Raw genomic sequence first — 18,800 nt, 5'->3', positions numbered from 1 at the left:
GAGAGTCTGACTAACTCCAAGTCCTCTCCACAGGCTCCATAGCAATGGCGTTTCCTCCCTGTTCCCAGCCTGTGGAGACCCACAGCCTATTACTGGCACCCAGAGGACAGCCCTCCTGATTCCCCAGACCCAAGCTGGAATCCTGCAGCCTGGACAGGAGCACCTCCAGGCTGCCACTTCCCTCCACATGGACCTCTCTGGAGGTAACAGTTGTGGGTAAGATGGCACCTACTCTCGCCCTAGTGCTTCTGCCTGGTAACTTCATTCTGGCCTGCTTTCCCCTTCGGTCACCACAGTCCTGCCACATAAACAGCCGCCTCTGGTTGGTCTCTTCTTTGGAAAAGATTCTAGAAATTAAAAAGCAAAACAAAACAAAGCAGTGAATCTGTACTGCGATAAGTGAGCTCAATATGTATTCAAGTAAGATGAGCACACTGAGGAGGACAGAGTGCAGAGCGGGCTGGGAATGTTTCTGTTGATAATGACGGTGGCAGTATTGTTAAAATTTTATATATATATAATTTTAACTATATATATATATATATATATATATATATATATATATATACATACATAATTGGATAATGAGGCTTGACTCTACCACTGACTTGAAGGATTTTAACTCTTGTTGGAAACATCTGGTGCAAAGGACGGTGACTACCTTTCAAATTAAGTCATGGCTGACCCCTTGACAGGAGGCCATCCTTGAATCCAGGACAACCAGGAAGTCAGTCAGCACGCAGAAAGAACAGTCCTTCCTATGTAGATCTGTCACCAGATGAACTCTAGAGTTTTACACGGTAAGGAGTCAGAAGAACAGCAGAAGTCAAGAGGAGACACGGCAACACATAGAAAGTACTAGCTAAGATACTCTCAAGCTTAAAAAATAATGCCACGAAGAGAGATTGAAGGGGAGATGGGGGCAGTGAGAAGGGAGAGAGTAGCAGAGAGAGGGCCAGCTAAAAAAAAGGATACATGAAAAAGCCACAAGGGCTGCTCATAACAGGCAAGCTAATCAATAAATATTTCCAAAGCTTTTAAAGCTTGGAGCTGGAAAGAAAGCTTAGCAGTTAGGAGCACTGGCTGCTCTTGCAGAGGACCTCGGTTCCTTGACTTCTCAGACCCCACATGGCAGCTCACAACTGTGTGTAACTCTAGTTTCAGGAGATTCAACAACCTCTTCTGTCTTCTTTGAGCACCAGGCATGCAGAAGATGCATAGATAGACAGGCAAAACAGTCACACACACACGCACACACACACACATTTTTTAAAATGAAAATTTAAGTTCAAACAACAGTACTCTTCCTGGATGCTTAGGCCCCAGAAGCCACCCATTACTAAGTGAAAAACCAGCTGCCCATGTGGGCCATTTCCCTGCAGATGGTTGGTTACAGTGATTGCAACGCTTGCCCAGCAGAAGGGGCTGGTTAAACCCCACTGTTGACAGCATCCCAGGCTTTGGTAGTAACCTGATCTAGGACCACTCAGACCAAAAGCAGCTAGGGGAGGAAAAGGTCTTTGGCTTATAAACTATGGTTCTCCTCCTGTCTGCAGGGCTGTGTCAGGAGGGGCATGAGACAAGAAGTTCATGTCAGAGACAGCCCCTGCTCCCTTTACTAGGGAACCTACATGGAAAATGAGCAGCCTATGGGCTACATCTGAGCAGGGTGTTTAGGTCCTCTCCATGCATGGCCTCTGGTTGGAGTATCGGTCTCTGCAGCGCGCGCGCGCACACACACACACACACACACACACACACACACACACACACACACCAGGCCCAGGATTTTTGGCTCTGTTGGTCTCCTTCTGGAGTTCCTGTCTCCTCCAGGTCTTTCTATTTCCCCCTTCTTCCATAAGGTTTCCTGCACTCTGCCCAAAGCTAAACAGAGAATTCTCAACAGAGGATTATCGAATGGCCAAGAAACGCTTAAAGAAATACTCAACATCCTTGTCATCAGGGAAATGGAAATCAAAATGACCCTGAGATTCCACCTTTCACCCATCAGAATGGCTAAGATCAAAAACTCAAGGATGACGCATGCTGGAGAGGATGTGGAGACAGGAGAACCCTCCTCCACTGCTGGTGGGAATGTAACCTTGTACAACCACTTTGGAATTCAATCTGGAACTTTCTCAGAAAATTAGGATTAGCGCTACCTCGAGACCCAGCTATAATTCCCTGAGGCAATGGCTGTGGCTGCCTGTGGTGAACTGTAACATATTAGTATGCAATTTTCATACATTTATTTTTCAATGCCAAATATTTCAAATGTTAATCTTTTTGGCAGCATGCCATGTGCCATTACTGTTCATATATTTTATGTAAACTGCCACTGAATAATTGTGGTGTGTTTTTTTTTTTTCCATAACCGCAAATATTGCTGCTGTGACATTAAGCAATCTATTGCCATTCCACAAATTGAGCCATTCGGTCCAATCTGTGTCTAGGTTCCATTACGGCATAGCCACTTCGAGTCGATAGAGGAATTGCTAACCAGAGGAGGCAAGTGTGCCTTTTATTGTATAACTTTCCAAATCAACACTGCGCTGTCAATCTGAATTGACAGGAGTCTGATGACAATGGCAGCCTGCCCTGGGGACGATGTCAAACAATATGTCAAGTACACAAACAGTCCTAAAACTGCATTGTTCTGGGATTGCTGGGCACTAATTGCTCTGCTTAAGCCTCCAGGAAATGTATAATTGTCCTATGAAATCACCACAGCTTTGGGTTCAGCTGGGGACTGAGTTCCCCTGTGCACAGACAGCACCCTGGAGGGTTTTGCTTCAGGCTTAATTTTCCACTCAGAAACTAAATGTCAATGAGTGTCTGCAAAGCACGCTGCAAGGACATCCTTCAACGCCGTCTCAGATATCACAAACATCTGTGGCATCCCCAAATGTTGTGTATCTTATACATATTTTAGCATCACTTCTTTTATTGAAAGGAAAAGCTTTTGTGAACAGCAATTCTCTTACTCGTTTCTGTATCATTCAACCAATGTGTATCATCACTGAAGTGAGGACACCTGCTGTTGGTGTCATCAACCACAAATACTTAAAAATACTAACTGCTGATTCTATCATGTCCTTTACTGACCAGCCCCTTGTTTCAGCACCTCTGTTCTCTGCTAGGAGAACCCAGACCCTCTTACCACACATATCTTGGTTCCTAATGAGGAAAGACAAGGTTAGTTTTTGCCTCCAAGGGGACAGAAGGCAACAGCTGAAGACATCTTGGTTGTCACAACTAGGGGAGAAAGATATCATTGGGATCTAGTGGTTAGAAGCCAGGGGTACCACTAAATGTCCTATGGTGCAGAGGGCAGACTCTAAACTCAAGGAACCCCCAGCGAGGCTCATTCCTCAGCCATTAGCTCAACATCATTCCTGTTACTCCTCCAATCTAACTCAATGGCCCTCCTATCTAACATGCCTTATATTTATTTTTCACTACTTTGGATTTTGGGTGTTTACAGTTGGACTTTCCGAAAAACTACATCAGTACTTCAAAAGCAGAAATGAAACCAGGTTTTAAAAATTCTTGCTACTAACTGGCCTCCTTTACGATACTTTTGAACTTTTAAGGTAGTTTTAAATGGGCGAGGGGGGGAGCTATGGAGAAAAGGCAATGACACTGGAGACAGCCACTGCCTACCCTCACTAATAAATGTTCCCATAACTATGAAAGCCAAATGGCCAGCACCATAGGCACCTGAAGACCAGGCACTGCATTACCAGTGTTGAGCCACAGCGACTGCCACCTGTTATGTGGTGTACATGCCTTTTACTGTAGCCACAGTTTGCCTAATGACTATTCAGAGTTAGAAGAGAGAAATTTTTTTTTTCAATTTTTGAAATTTTCATTGACATGTCATTTAATATTAAATTCTACTCAAGAAATACTCTTAATAAAGGATATATATTATACATATAATATATGCAATACATGAATGGGGGAAGAGATGACATTTGTCTAGAATGTTCTGCACAATTTATATGTCTGTTACAGAATCACCGTCAAGAATAAAGTCCTGCAAATCAATAGCAACAACACCAGCACAAAGTGAGCAAAGCATAAATTGTGTTATCTCACTCCTGTAATCCTGGCAGGAGGATTTCTATGAGTTTGAACTATATAGAATGCTCCAGTGGGAGGCAGAGGCAGGCAGATCTCTGTGAGACTGAGGCCAGCCTGGTCTACAGAGTGAGTCCAGGACAGTCAAGGATACACAGAGAAATCCTGTCTTAAAACAACAGCAACAACAAACAAATCAACAAACCAAGCCAGGATATGGGAGTAGCGACATGCCTTTAATTCCAGCCTTTAGAACTCTGCTCTGTGAGTTCGTAGCCAGCCAGGGCAACATATTGAGACCTAGTCTCAAGAAAAGAAAAAAATAAAACAAAACAAAAACCAACCAAACAAACAAACAAAACAAAAAAAGTGGAGAAGCCACTTAGATGTTTATTTTTCTCCCTTCCTTTCTCCTTCTTTCCTCCCTCCCTCCCTCCCCAGCCCCTCCCCTCTCTCTTGAGTTAGAGTCTTGTTAGTTGACCAAGCTGGTCTTAAACTCATAGATTTAAACGCCCCTCAGCCTCTCAGGAAACGGGAACTGGTTATGTCCCCACTCCCATAGCATCCAGCTTTAAAAACGCTTTTCTCCAAGGAAGATACGAACCTGGCAAGTAAGCCCATGGTGCTCAATGCCACAGCACTGGGAAGACACAAATCGAAACACAAAGAGGTGTGACTCCTCCCTGTCAGAAGGGCCACCAGCAGCAAGACAGAACACCTAAAGTGACAGTGGACTCAGGGGCTCTGTGGTGGAAATGCAAAATGGCCTGGTAACCGAGGACACGTTTCATAGCTGTTCACAGTTACAGTGTGATAAGCAATCCTAGGTGTGCACCCCAAATTAAAAACAAGTGCTCAGTGTTCATGGCAGCTTGATTCACAATGGCTGAGAGGTGGAAACCAACTGAGTGTCTATCAACAGATGAACAGATAAACAGAGGTACACACACACACACACACACACACACACACACTTGAGGTATCTATTTCCCAGTAATGAGAAGAGAAAGGCACATGCACAAGGTAGACGACCTTGTTTGGTGATGTAAAGGACAAACAATGAGGCATATGCCATCCTGTGTGGCATATCTAGAGTGTCATAAAGACAGTACAGAGGATAGAGGTGACCAGGGCGGGAAGGAAGGAGAAATGGGAACCACTCAAAAGTCATCACGTTCTCATCTACGAAGACGAAATGTTCCAAAGATGGACAGTGGTGATGGGTTCACTGAGCGAACCTGCTTACTACCATCAAGCTTAAACTCAAAAATGGCTAAAATGGTAAATGCAGTCTTGTACGTGATAAAGAAAGGTTTCATTCCAGGTCTCAAATGACGTGCTCTGATATGGTCAAGGGATTTTTTTTCCTCTATTTCTGCCAGAATTGGAAATGTTAATAAATATTAATTCTTGTAAAATAATGTGTCATGGTTACATAGAAATCTGAATGGCTGATGAATTGAAATGCTGGGGAACCTTCTCGATAGCCAGTCCTGTAGGTTAATTCCTTTTCAAAGCTTCTCTGAAGGGCATCCCAGGCCTGTGAGCGCTGGCGCTCTGCCTGCCCTTCAGATCCTTTCCTCCCACTAAATGCAGATTCATGTAAACATATCAATTTTCTCTGATGGTGGTGGTTTGGGGTTTAGAGCAAAGTGCCATTTAAAAAAAAATTTTTTTTTTTTTTTGCTTCAACATGGAGGGAAAGAGGAATTATGGACTAAACCCCAGAGAGATTCATTTTTTTAATGTGATCGGTTTCCTACCTCAGAACCAGCTGACAGCAACTTTAGACAGCCTTAATCGATACTGCTCAGCTTTATTTTCTCTCAGTTTGTCTTATGATGTAAACTCTAGAAGTTCTTCAGCCAGGGTTGGAGAAAGCGAGGTCTGGCAGAGGACTTAGGTTCAATTCCCAGCACCCACATAGCAGGTCAGACTGTCTGAAAGGCCAGTTCCTGGGGAGTCAGTGCCATCTTCTGGCCTCCACAGGTACTGTATCCATGTGGCGCACATACATACATTCAGGCCAACAGTCAGAAACATAAAACAAGTAAGTCTTTTTAAAACGCTCTCCAGCTAAAACAACATATTACAGTCTTTCCTAAGACAAAGGTAAGTATTCTGAGTGGAAAACGCAGACAGTGTGATATTTACAGTTGCCAGGACTTCAGAACCTCTAAGACATCAGACAGGAAATTCATACAGTCGGAACTTCATTCTTTCATAAAACTGACTATACAGTGCCTCCTGAAACAGGAGTACAGCAGAGCTGACCACCTGAAAATATTATGGGTTCAACCAAATTTACATCACACTACACAATTAGATACAAGAATATTTGAAGCTCATCTAAAAATATACTTAAAATTTTTTATTTCTATTTTTATGTGTATGGGGTGTTTTACCTGAATGCATGTATATGCACCACACGGATCCAGTGCCATCAGAAGCCAGAAGAAGAGAACACTGGATCCCCTGAGATGAGTTAGCTTACCTCAATGCAGTAGTAAATAAAATAATAAATAAATAAATAAAAAGAATTAAAACTCACCTCAGAACACATCAGCGATGAAGCAGGAAAGGTTAATAAAACAGATGTAACTAACACAGTGAGGCGGTGTGTGCATGCGCTGATGTTTTCAGCTTCACCTTCTGACCTCCTAACCTGTATCTCCAGCCCCGTTGCTTCCTCCTTCAGGAAGCCTATCCTGGAAACCCTCCCCATTGGCTCCCGGGTGGCCGCAGTTAGCTCCTCTCCTGAGCACTGGGCTCCTACAACATCAAACAGGGCGCCTTCATCCTTGCATTTGTTAAAAAGCTGCTGGTCTCCTCAAAGCCTTTGCCAGGCCACCACGGCATCAACAAATGTAGACTGAGTGAGGGGCCAAGCCTGCTTTTAGCAATGACACAAACCATTGTTTTGTTAAATTTCATGCGGTCAGCCTAACCTTCGCCCTCAAATTCAGCACTTTGCTAGCGTCATACAACACATTCCTTTAAAAGGCAGATGTACACAATACACACTACTACTTCTGGGCGTTTAATAGTTTATCTGCTTTAAAGGGTATTCTGTAGAATGCTAACTTGCATGCGAATCCCTGTAAAGGCTTAAATGGCTACAGATAAGATTTCAATGCTTTTCAACAGATGTGCATGTTGAGGGTGGCTGAACTCATGGCTGCCTGAGGGGTGGGGGAGCCGCTAATAACTCCTGTGCCTGTTCCTGTAACATGTGCCTATGATTCTAGCACTTGGGAGGCTGAAGCAAGAAGAGGCCGATTTCAAGGCCAGCCTGGTGTCATAGTGACATGCTGTCTCAAACAAACAAACAGTTCATCCACTAACCACGTTAAGGTTGCTGTCCAGGGAAGCTCAGAAACTGTGGTGCCTAACCACCACTAAATCTCCCCTCCTGAGTGTCAATGTGGCCATTAGAAGCGCAACTGCATCTCAGACTGTCTTCCTTGTCCCCCTTTTATGAAACCTTCCCATTCCAACCCTTTGAAAGTTCTCTTCTGGCCACAGGTTAAGACGAAATAGTTCTTCCTTGTCTAAGGATTAACCCTGAATCCCTGTAACCTTCTCTTCACCATGGCCCAAGCTACTTGGAAGAGGAGGAGAGCAGGTGAGGGCAGAAACTAAACAAGGACAGTCAGGGATTACCTGGGTCTATGATTGGGCTGAGTGAGTCAAGATATCTTGTTTAGAGCTGAGCCCTCGCTCTCTTAGAGCAGCCCAGGTCCTAGATTGGGACTGGTCCTTACCCTGGGTCCATAGCTCCCCTGGGGTACTATCTTGATATTTGCCTTTCTGATCTTCCTTGCTCTCTGTGAACTTGTCTGTAGAGTTCAGGATTTTATTTTATTTTATTATGTTGTTTCTTATTTTGTATAGTACCTGCCTCCACAGCCTGGTTTGGGGCCTAATAAGCAATTCGGATGTAGTAGTTAGTTATAGGGTTTAAAAAAAAAAAGATGCAAAGAATAAATACCATCCCCCATACTGAAGCTGCACCTACAATAGCCTCACATTTAAAAATCAACACAATATTCTGAAGATCCAGAAACTGTTTAGACAGAATGTTTTACCAGTGGGTTAGATATAATCAAAATGGAAAGCAGAGAGAATGCCACGTCTCTGAAATAACAGTGCACCAGCTGCCATTGTTCGCAAACACAGACAGCACCTAATGGCCAATTTGTAAAAACATAATTAGTCAGTAAGCCACAGGGAAGCATTCATGTACACAAAGCTTTCGACATGGCGAACTTCTGACCCAACTCTCAGTCCTGACAATGAAACTCAACTGTTACTAGAAAACAGTGAGGGTCAATAAAAACACAGCTAGAGAGAAGCTCCTGGGACCTGAAGTCTTTTCTCACAGTTCTTGTTCACTGCCACTGTTTTTGGCTCCACACAGTCTCTACTGCCAATGACAATCATCACTCCTAGTAGTCAGAGGCTCGTTACTGCTGGTCTCGCTTTACACTTATGTTCCATGGCTCATTTGCAAATAAAAATCCATTTTCCCCACAGACAAGATGGTTGTTAAGGTATTTCCTCTGCCAGTCTGCAAGACCTTCCTGTGACTTACAGACCTTGTACTCTGCTAATGCCAGGCCAAGGAGACATACATCCTCCTGGAGACATCTGCCAATCCACTTTCTACCATACTCCCTGCCCTTTTAAGGCTCACACTGTCCTAACCGCACTAATGCCTTAGCTTTAAAATCACCTGCCTTTTCCCCTGCCCCTCCCAAATGTCAGCTCTTTCTTCTTTGATTCTCAGAAAACAAAGAGATGAACCCATTAATGTATAATGAGGCATGAGTGATGAGAGGGGTCAAATATTCTACCACAAAGCAGAAAATAGGCAGGCTCGTTGGATCCCTTCCTGGGTTGTTGTTATTACTTTCTGAAAGACAGTATTGCCAAGCCAGACAATTTTAGCTCCAAGAGTTTAAAGAGCAATACTTCAGGTGAGCATCCATCACACATCAAGTGTGCCTCAAGAACGATATGCTCATTGACTCTGCGCTTTCCACAGAGCTCGAAAATGCTTATGTACACACTCACCCCAAACAGGATGCTGAGGGGTTAAAGTGAAAAGCACCAAGCTCTGTAGAGGGAGAGAGTCTACAGATTAAAGCTGGGATTTAAGGCAGAAGATCTGATTCGTCTAGAAAGCATCCCTGAATCAGTGACTTTAAATTCTTGGTCGAGTGTCCACGTGCCCACCATCTCCAAACCCTCTTAGCAAGCACTCTAACTTACAGTTTTATAGGTGTTCAGATACTAATCACAATTCAGCTGTACTTGGTGGCACAGGGCTGCAATCCCATACTCGAGAGGCTGAGGCAGGAAGATCAACTATAAATCTGAGGCTAGCCTGGGATGCGTAGCAAGAGTCCACCTTAAAGAAAAATCCCAGCATGGAGAGATGAGGTGGGCATGGAGTCCCACCCCAGCAGAGGAGATAATGATTAGCAGTTGATACACAGCCTGGGAGAGGGCCAGTCAGTTTTCTTTAATGGTGTGACCCAGAGCAGTGGAAGGCCACACTTCCAAGAGTATATATGGGCAGCACAAACTGAGAGGATGAATTAAAAAAGAGAGAAAATGCAAAGTTGGGTGGGCAGAGATGTGAGTGTGAATTTGAGAGGGGTTGGAGGAGGGGTACGTATGATTAGATCACATGTATGAAATTCTGAAATAACTAAGAGACAGGAGGAGGGAGGGAAGGAGAAGGGGAGGGAGGGAAGTAGAAGGGGAGGAAGAGGCAGAGACAAACACAATGGCAGAGAAAGGCAGAAAAGAGCAAAGAGAGAGAAAGGCAGAGAATGAGGCAAATACAGAGAAACAGGCAAAAGAAAAAAAAAGGAATTGGATGGGGAGGAGATCAGAGGCAAACGGTGAGGCAGCGAGAGTTTTGTTTTTAGTGTTTTTTTTTTAAAGGACAACTCAAACATTGATTATAAAAAACAGCAGAGCTGTGTAAATCTCCTTGACATTTATTTCATGGGTTAGACTTGTTCCCTTTGACTTGAATATGGACAGAACACCAGACACATTTACAGCCCTGCTCTTAATATCTGTGACGTTGTTTTAAACCGAAATGGATTTAAATTTTTAAATACAGCATCTCTGATTCATACGAAGTTAATAGGGAGTTAACTGGAGCTTCCCAATTAAAACTGTATACTCAATTGTATCTTCTAGGCCTGATATTCACACAGATTCTAGTTTTCACATACACTGCTGCACATTAACTCCATTTTAGGACAGTGAGCAGACCTCGATGCATATTAAGGACCCTTTAGCATCTGGCTTGAACGAAGTAAAAGCTCAAATCAGGAGTTTGAACATATACACCAAAAACATCGTCAGTTTTGAGGGGGGGATGACTGGATTATGTCATCCATTTTTTTTTTTTTTTTTTTGTTAAAATCACATTAGAGTTTTATTGTGGTGGCTGTATTGTATTAAAATCTAAATTTTTTCTAAATTGCTCCCATTGGGTACATAGTGAATCTGATACAGAAAATTTCTGGCGCAGTAACAGTTGCCACGGGGCTTTCCTGGCTGTACCACTCTGCCATGGTATTCTCAGGGTGAGAATTGGGTTGGGTTGAACTCAGGATGCCTTTCCCTCTGGGCCAATGCTTCTCACTTCTGCACAAATCCTCTGCTGGCTTCCACATTGGCTTCTTGAAAGATGGACTTTTAAGACCTAGTCTGTGGGTGAAATGCTCTTATAGATTTTTTTTTTCCAGAGGGGCCCCAGGTTCAATAAAGAGAGTTTTTCATTTAATTAATGTTTATTGACTGAGTCCTGAGCCATGCACTGCCCTCAGCAGTAAAGGCATTAAAAAGGGTAGATGAACTGAGTCCCCTCATGATCATGGAAAGGATCACCCGAGAGCAAGGAGTTAGTGCTCCAGCAAATTATGCAAAGCAACACAGGAGATGCAAAGGGCTCATAGAAGGAACACCCACCTCTAAGGATAACTGAAAAAATTCCACCACGTGGGCAGAGTGGACAAAATGAGGGACTTGGCCAGCAAATACAGGGATCCGGAGGGAGGTAAGGACAGAGGGAAAAGGCATCCTGGGCCTGACTCTAAGTTCAAGGACATAGGCAGGTGAGAGGAAAGCCCAGATCTGCATGGGAAGCTGTAACTCACTCTTGTAGCTGCAATGGGACTCATGGGGAAATAAGCTTGGCAGAGGACACCCCACGTGAGGCAGACAAGGGGATCAGGGCTCAACTGCTACCAGGGTGAAGAAGCATCAAGACGAAAACCGACTTTCCGTGGTCCTGATATCATTTAATGCTGGCAATTACCTTAAAATCTTAACGACTGTGGTTGGCACAGACATCATTTACAGGAATATTTGCTTTTAAAGGCTAGTTAGAGGTTAGTTCACTGCTGGGGAATATTAGCTTATTTTTGCTATATCCCTGTTCTTATACAAACATTCATTAAGTTAACACAGCACACTACTGCATGCTCCCACCATCAAAACAGAAGTTAGGCACCTTTCCAACTCACTAACGACAGGAATAAAGGGAATAAAACCCCAGTAATCCAGAATTACGACAATCCGAGGGGATCCACACTCTCAGCATACACCCAGTTTACTGGTTTATTCCAGATACACCTATCTCTGAATTCCTCAGTGTGCACAAGAATAAACAAAAGTTTGCACTAAGCTCTGTTAAGATGTTAGGATTTAATGCTATGTTTTGAAAAATAAAAACCAAGAATATTTATATCCTAACTGTGGCCTTCCCACCACGCGAGCATACCCCAGGAAAAGCATGACTTGGATCCTATTAAAGCAGACCCAGATGACGAAACTGTTTTCTTGTAGTAGAGAGAGCATCAGCTACCTTAATGGTGCAGCGACTGGCTCTCTCCAACTTGGCAAAGTACGTTGCACTCTCAGAATTCAATTATTTGTAACACTGACATTGAATTCTTTATTTATAGGAAAGGATAATTTCTTGTTGCAGTTGTTGTTTTTCCTCCTCTAATTTGACCCCATGATCAGAAAGGATACACAGATTTACCACTCATTCAGTGCTTAGATATCTGTGGTGGACTTCCCTGTAAAACAGAATGGGAATGTTTCTTTTTCTTCCTTCATCTGAGGTTAGCAGAGACGAGGTCGGTGGTAGTGGTGAATATTTTCTTGTTTGCTCATTAACTGGGGAATATGTCAGTAAAAAGGAAAAAAAATATATATATATATGAAAAGTCTCATGCTGACTTTAAGATACTTGACAAGTGCTTTAGGGGTAACCTGAATTTCTTTGATCTTTAGAAAACACTACTGGTGAGCAAGCTGGCTGGACCCAGGCTCTGCAAGCATTCTCCTAAACATAGCTCAAACCTGGTGTGTGTGTGGAGGGGGGGAGGCACCCTGACAAGGCCAGCCACTCAAGCATAAACGCACCTCTCCCCCCCTTCCCCCCCCCCCCCCCCAGTGTCAGGACAGACCCAGCAAGCAGTGGCTTGCAGGAAGCTGCCTTACCACTACAAGTTGTTTTTCAGAAATATTATTTGACGCTCTGGTAATCTTATCAGATTTTAAATGCTCCTTATTTACAAACTACCACACCGGTTTCTTAACTGGGATGTCCTTGGATAACAAACCACAGACTTGAAAGTGATCCAAAATCATGTTCCTGACTTCCTACAAGAGAGCACTGAATCCTGGTCATTTGCTGTAGAGCGTGTTGGGGCTGTATTTTTACTTCCTTTTAAAATAGAGATGAATAGTTTTTACTTGTAAACATCGGAAGGCATTCCCCCTCATTTACAGGCATGCTAGCACATTTCACAACCACAAATATTCCCGAGGAACAGCCTAAGAAGGGCCATCATTTAGGGCCCAAGACTCTACCGCTATTCTGCACTCTCCTTGCTAACTACATTTTTACAGAAACCCAGAAAGCCATGGACCGGTCATAGTAAATTGGGTCCACTGAAAACGATTCCTAGTGTTCTGTGGGCATGCATTCGACCGAATTACATACAATTTGCTTCCAAAACGAGACTCACTTCATTTGTAGGCTATTTCTCAGGAGTACTAATTCCGGTCCCGAAATACACCAACGGAGGACCTCAGAACTATCATTTTCAATTGCTTTGGTCGAGGGAGGGAGGGGAGAGGGGGAGGGAGAAGACGTGTGGCCATTAGCCACCCATAAGAAGGTTCCCCACGCTCCTCCTCCCCATCGCAAGGCCGGCGTCAGTCAGTCGCCTGCATATGTCCCCACCTCGCCCCCTCCCGTCTGCGCAGCCCTGGCACCCAATGGTAGGCCAGGGAGAAGACAAACACAACCCAAGCGCTAGCTACAGACACTTAACATTCCTAACTTTTTTCCTCTCTCTCTCTCACTGTGTGAGCCTCAAAGGTAAGCAAGCAGAGAAGAAGAAAAAAAAAAAATGCAGAAATATGAAATAAGCCCTCGTGGCCAAGGGTGCCCTGGAGTTTTAAAATCTCCCTCAGAGTCACAATGTCTCCCTTACACACACTCTCACTAGCCTCCGTACTGTCACCGCTCCTCAGCTGGGGCTACTTCCCAGAGCTGGGCTCCGCGGAGCCTGTCCTCGGGTGCAGGACAGTGTGCGTCCTTCTGCACTCAGCCCACGCGCATCCCGCATCCCTGCCCACGCCCCGGGCCATGCGTCGCGAGATGGGTCCCAGGTGCCAGGCTGCCCGGGAAGCCCTCGCACCCCACACGCACCACCCAGGCTCCGCGGAGTGCTAAGTCCCATGCCCGAGGACCTCAGGGGCCTCCCGAGTGCCCACGCCCGCCGCATGGCAACGCTTACCTGTCCCCGCGGTGCCACGCGTGCCCCCCGCGCACTCGGGCTGCGCGGTAGCTGCAGGGGCCGGCCGGGCGGCGGCGGGAGCGAGACAGCGGCTCCAGAGGCGTCAGTCAGGCTGGAGCCTCCTCCTCGGCCGCCCGCGTGAGTGCGCCGCGCTGGAAGGGCGCCAGGCGGCCGTGCGTGCAGCCCCAGCCAGGAGGGGGGCCGTGCGCCCTGGCCGCGCCAGCGCTCCCCGCCCCGCCGAGCCGCGCACCCGCCCGCCCTGCGCATCGAGCCTGCAGCTGGGTCTTCAGGGCCAGCGGGGTCTCCAGGTCATCCCCAGAAGTGTCCACCCAACTTGGAGCACAGGCAGCAGAGGGAGGGAGCCGTCCCCCTAGAGAGGCAGACAGGACCACCAACCATGTGCGTCTCCTGAGCTGCCTAGTCCTGGTCTCTGGAGGCCACACTTACTGGCTGGCTGTTCCTCTGAGGCATGGCTTGCACTGGCACCGGCCCAAGAAAATCTGACCCCCCCCCCCCCGCCTGAGTGGCGAGCAGAGTTTGAAACTAGTCCTGTCATAATGTAGGTTTTGTGATTTCTTATCCAGTGCATAATACATACTATCTAATCTACTCAAGATATACATCACAGGCACATGGAACCTTCCTGTCCAGCAGCCTAGCTGTCTCCTAGGTTGTCTGCCTCCCTGCCTCTTGGGGAGTGGCACTGGTGTACTGAGGACCTTTGATTCTCCACCAAACCTTACAGGTCTTCAAAGAAGCAGGGGATGGTATAGGCCACCTCAGGCAGCCCCAGTGTGCACACATCCTCCAAGAGGCCAAGGCACCTTTGAAACGTTAAGGAAAGCCCTTCAGCTGAACTTCTTTTCCTGATCCTAAAACCACCACTTTCAGGAACATGGTATTTTTGCCTCATCATCCAAGGGTAGACGAGGAGCGCCTTGCTTAAAACACATGGCAGAAATTTAAATGCCGCTTTAACTTCAAATTGAAAGTCTTTCTACACCTGGCTCCTATATCCTGCTGCAGCTAGGTTATTAGGTTATTAGACCTGGGAGAGAAAGACACTCCCAAAAGAAATACTGTCCGGTGATGGGGACTTCTGAAAGCTATGGACCGGATGAGGGCTGTGCCTTGTATGCACTTTGAGGCAAGAAAACTAATTATGTTCTCTGAGTTGACACCTTGTGGCTCAGGGTTTGTCCCCCACACTTTCTCTTCCAGAAGTGATACTATAGAAAGAAATGGGTCAATCAGCTTCCTCCTTCCAGGGGAGCACAAAGCCTTGGCAGACCTCTGCTGGTCCTGCTCATGCTTCTGTCACGGAGGAGGCTGTGAATTGACAGAATTCTTTTGGAGATAGGGGTGGGGCGGGCCTTTGACTGACTGTGTGTCCTCTGCCTTTTCTGGACTTTACTCCTTAAAGGTTAGGAAGATAAAACAATAAGATCTGGTAGGGTTCAAGAAAGAGTGAATACCAACCCTGGAGAAGATCACTCAGGGTGGCTGATTCTTTTGACTGTCCTGGTTATGAGAATCCTCATCTCTGATCTATCTTCTTCTGCCATTTTTTGATCATTTAATAGAACCATAATTCTCTTCCACCAAAGCGTTATGCTATGGAAATGCACAGGAAACCAGACTGTCAGCAGTTGTGATTTGGTGGTAATTCCCTCATAATTTTGGCTAGGGATCTGAAAACCACAGCTAAAATCTCCCTTTTCTGGGAGAGAACAGCTCTTGGGAAGATAGAGCTCCTTTGCCTGTCAGCTCCTCTGCCCCCATTTGTTTACAGCTGGGCTCTAAAGCATCCCCCAAGTCTATGTACGAAAAACCTGGGCTCCAATAGGTGCTGTTTGGGAAGTGGGTTTGTTAGGGAAGTCTAGCTTACTGACAACATAAAACTGAAGAGGATGTAGATGTCCCGGTTCCTTCTCTGGTTCCTTCACATGCTCCCAGCACAGGCCCAAACAAACAGGGCCAAATCTCAGAAACCAATCGCCAAAATAGCCTTTGCACTGCTTCAGTTGTCAGGGGTATTCAATGATAGTGACAGAAGGCTGCCTCACATTCACCATGATGGTCAGAAGATGCCCACCGTGGGCTTTGTATACATCTCTAGCACCTGTAGTTGGTCCAGCTTTGCAGTGGTTCTGCTCGAAGCTGTACCTATTCCCGGCCCACCTACTCCTTCCATTTGTCCGAATTGCTTTTACACGCTGTGACTGAAAACCTAAGAGCAGGGAGGTCAGCGAGGAAAGATTTATTTCCACTCTTGCCGTCCATTGTTGTGGAAAAGCACTGTGTTGGAAGCAGCCGGTAGCTGTGCAGCTGGAGCTGGAAGCAGCTGGTGGATGAATGGCCTATGGTGCTTAGCCTCTCCATGGCACATCTGACAACCACATCCCATTTCCCCCCTAATTTCAAAGCCTCCTGTTCTAGGTACTTTCTGTCGCTACAATAAAACACAGACTCAGACCAACCTGGGGATGAGAGTGTTTATTCCATCTCACAGCTTACAGTCCATCATGAAGGAACCTGGAAGCAGCAACTGAAGCAGAGGCCATGGAGGAAGGATGCTGACTGGCTCAACCCCCATGGCATGGCTCAGCCTGCTTTCTCTACAATCCAGGACCACCTGCCCAGAGGTGGTACCACCCACAGTCTGGGCCCTCCCACGTCAATCACAAATTAAGAAAATGCCATGGACTTGCCTATAGGCCAATCTAATGAAAGCATTTTTCCAACTCAGGTTCTCTCTTCCCAGATCATCCTAGCATGTGTCAAGTTGACAAAATCCTGACCGGCACCACCCAAAACAGGGGCAACCACTAGAGACAAGGTGTTTGAGCATGAGGCTAGAGGCTATAGGGACAACTTATAGTCAAGCCAGAGCAGACTCTTTCCTGCATTTCCTCTGTAACTGTCCTAACGCTATGCTTTTCCTGCCTTCCCCAGAACTTTACTTCAAAGTCATCATTTGGTCCATGACTACTATCGATAACTTCACTGAGCATCTGGTACCTAGACTTTGTGGACACTGGCCCCTGGGAAGCATCATCTAATAGGGGAAGTGCATATCCTTCAAGACCAGCGCATGAACACAGGTATCACAACAGGAGGAAGACATGGGGAGGTGCTGGAGGATGGGACTAAGCTGAAATTCCAGTAAGCTTGAGCAGTGAGCATGAATGCCTCTATTCTAGGCTCCTGGTCCCATCCTGTCTCTATGGGTGCAGCACCCATAGAGATGAGGAAAGAGCAGATGAGGGTCCCCGTGGAAGTTCCCTGACCCTGAAATTGGTGAGTGCTGCACAGGCACCCTCTGTCTCCACCCTCAAATCTCACAAGGTGAGATTGTTATTTGTTTTATAGTTGAAGATCCCAGGACATAAAGCACCTGACACACAGTTCAAACTCCAATCAGCCTGAGTCTAGACCCCAGGCAAGAAAGCGACACACCGTATGGGCCTGCCAGAATTCACATGGCATGTAAAGTATATGAACAAAACGTGGCAGCAAAAGGTGTTCCCGACCAGGCAGGGGAGGCAGGTATGCCCTCACTTGCTCATCTTTGGTATGAGGGGAGCATGAACTCACACCGCTTCCACAGGGACCTGGAGGTGACAGCCTGTGAGAATTAGGGTATGCTTGCAAGAGATAACATGGAGAACTGTTTAAGAAGATGCAGCTGAGGAATTGCTGCTCAGAATTGATGCCTGAATTTCATCTCTAGAAACCACTCCAGAGTTGTCCTCTGACCTCTGCATGTGAGCTGTGCCTTGTGTAAAGCCTCCACATGTCATATACACAGAAACCTAATGGCCAGAGAGAAGGCTGAGGGTGTCATGTGTGAAGCCAATGGGGTTGTGCCCTTGCCAGGGCAGTGCCAGAGAAAACTCACAGAGCAAGGCTTCCTGTTTTTAGTCTCTGCATCTTGATCCGAAGGCGGCAGGAGACAGTGTTTCACGCTGGGCACAGAAGACCTCAAAGCCCACTCCTACAATAACATCCTCCAAAAGACCACACCCACCCCAACACCTACTCTAGCCCTCCTAAATAGTGTCACTCTCTGAGCCATTTAAACACACAAGCCTATGAGGACCATACCTAGTCAAACCACTGCACGAGCTCACATGGAGGGGATCAGGTGTTCCCTCACCTTTCCACCTTGTTTGAGACAAGGTTATTGCAACTCCTTATGTTAGCAGGTTTTGTCTATTAAATTTCCCTTTTCTCACAATGCCTCAGATTATACTCTACACTCTTACACAAGTGATTGTGTATTTGCAGAGATAAACATGGAGATGGAGAACCACACAAACTTCTCTCAATATCCCCTTCAAGGGCACACCCGCAGTGCCCTAACTTGTTCTAAGTGCCACCTCCTAAAGGATCCATTCTTCCAAGTAGTCAGATGCCAGGGACCAAGCTGCCAATACACATGCCTTCAGCATGCATTTAAAATCAGAACAATCTCAGCTATTATTATTCTTAGTTTCCCTATGATGTCAGAAATAATGTAATTCTGTTTTGTTAGTTTTTAATTGTTTTGTTCTTTACAGCATCTCAAATTCCTTTTTTTTTTTTTTTTTTTTTTTTTACCCTGTGTAGCCCTGCCTGTTCTAGACTTGCTCTGTAGACCAGGCTGGCCTTGAACTCACAGATCTGCCTGCCTCTGCCTCCCGAGTGCTGGGACTACAGGTGTGCACCAGCATGCCTGCCTTAAAATATACTTTTAAAAACCACTTTTTTGATAAAGGATTTCCAGGGGTTGAGATACGGCTTAGGAATAGTCTTGCCTGGATTGCCAAGAATGTTTGATGCCAGCAATGAAAAATAAAGGAAAAAAGGATGAAAAGCAAACAAGACTTT

General features: G+C 45.7%; 1 protein-coding gene across 1 annotated transcript in view; it reads right to left on the bottom strand.

Moving 5' to 3' along the window:
• Positions 1 to 14,025, bottom strand: part of Smad9 (SMAD family member 9) — a 46,398-nt gene extending 32,373 nt beyond the window's left edge. Inside the window, exon 1 of the mRNA XM_055596885.1 lies at positions 13,929 to 14,025. The gene's annotated coding sequence lies outside the window, so the exon portion shown is untranslated. The remainder of the gene's footprint in view (positions 1 to 13,928) is intronic.
• Between the last annotated feature and the right edge of the window lie 4,775 nt (positions 14,026 to 18,800).

This window comes from Psammomys obesus, unplaced genomic scaffold (assembly GCF_907164565.1).
Source record: "Psammomys obesus unplaced genomic scaffold, mPsaObe1.curated_primary_1811, whole genome shotgun sequence".
Taxonomy (NCBI): Eukaryota; Metazoa; Chordata; class Mammalia; order Rodentia; family Muridae; genus Psammomys; species Psammomys obesus.
The sequence above is the reverse complement of the archived record's forward strand: the minus strand, read 5'-3'. Positions and strand labels throughout refer to the sequence as shown.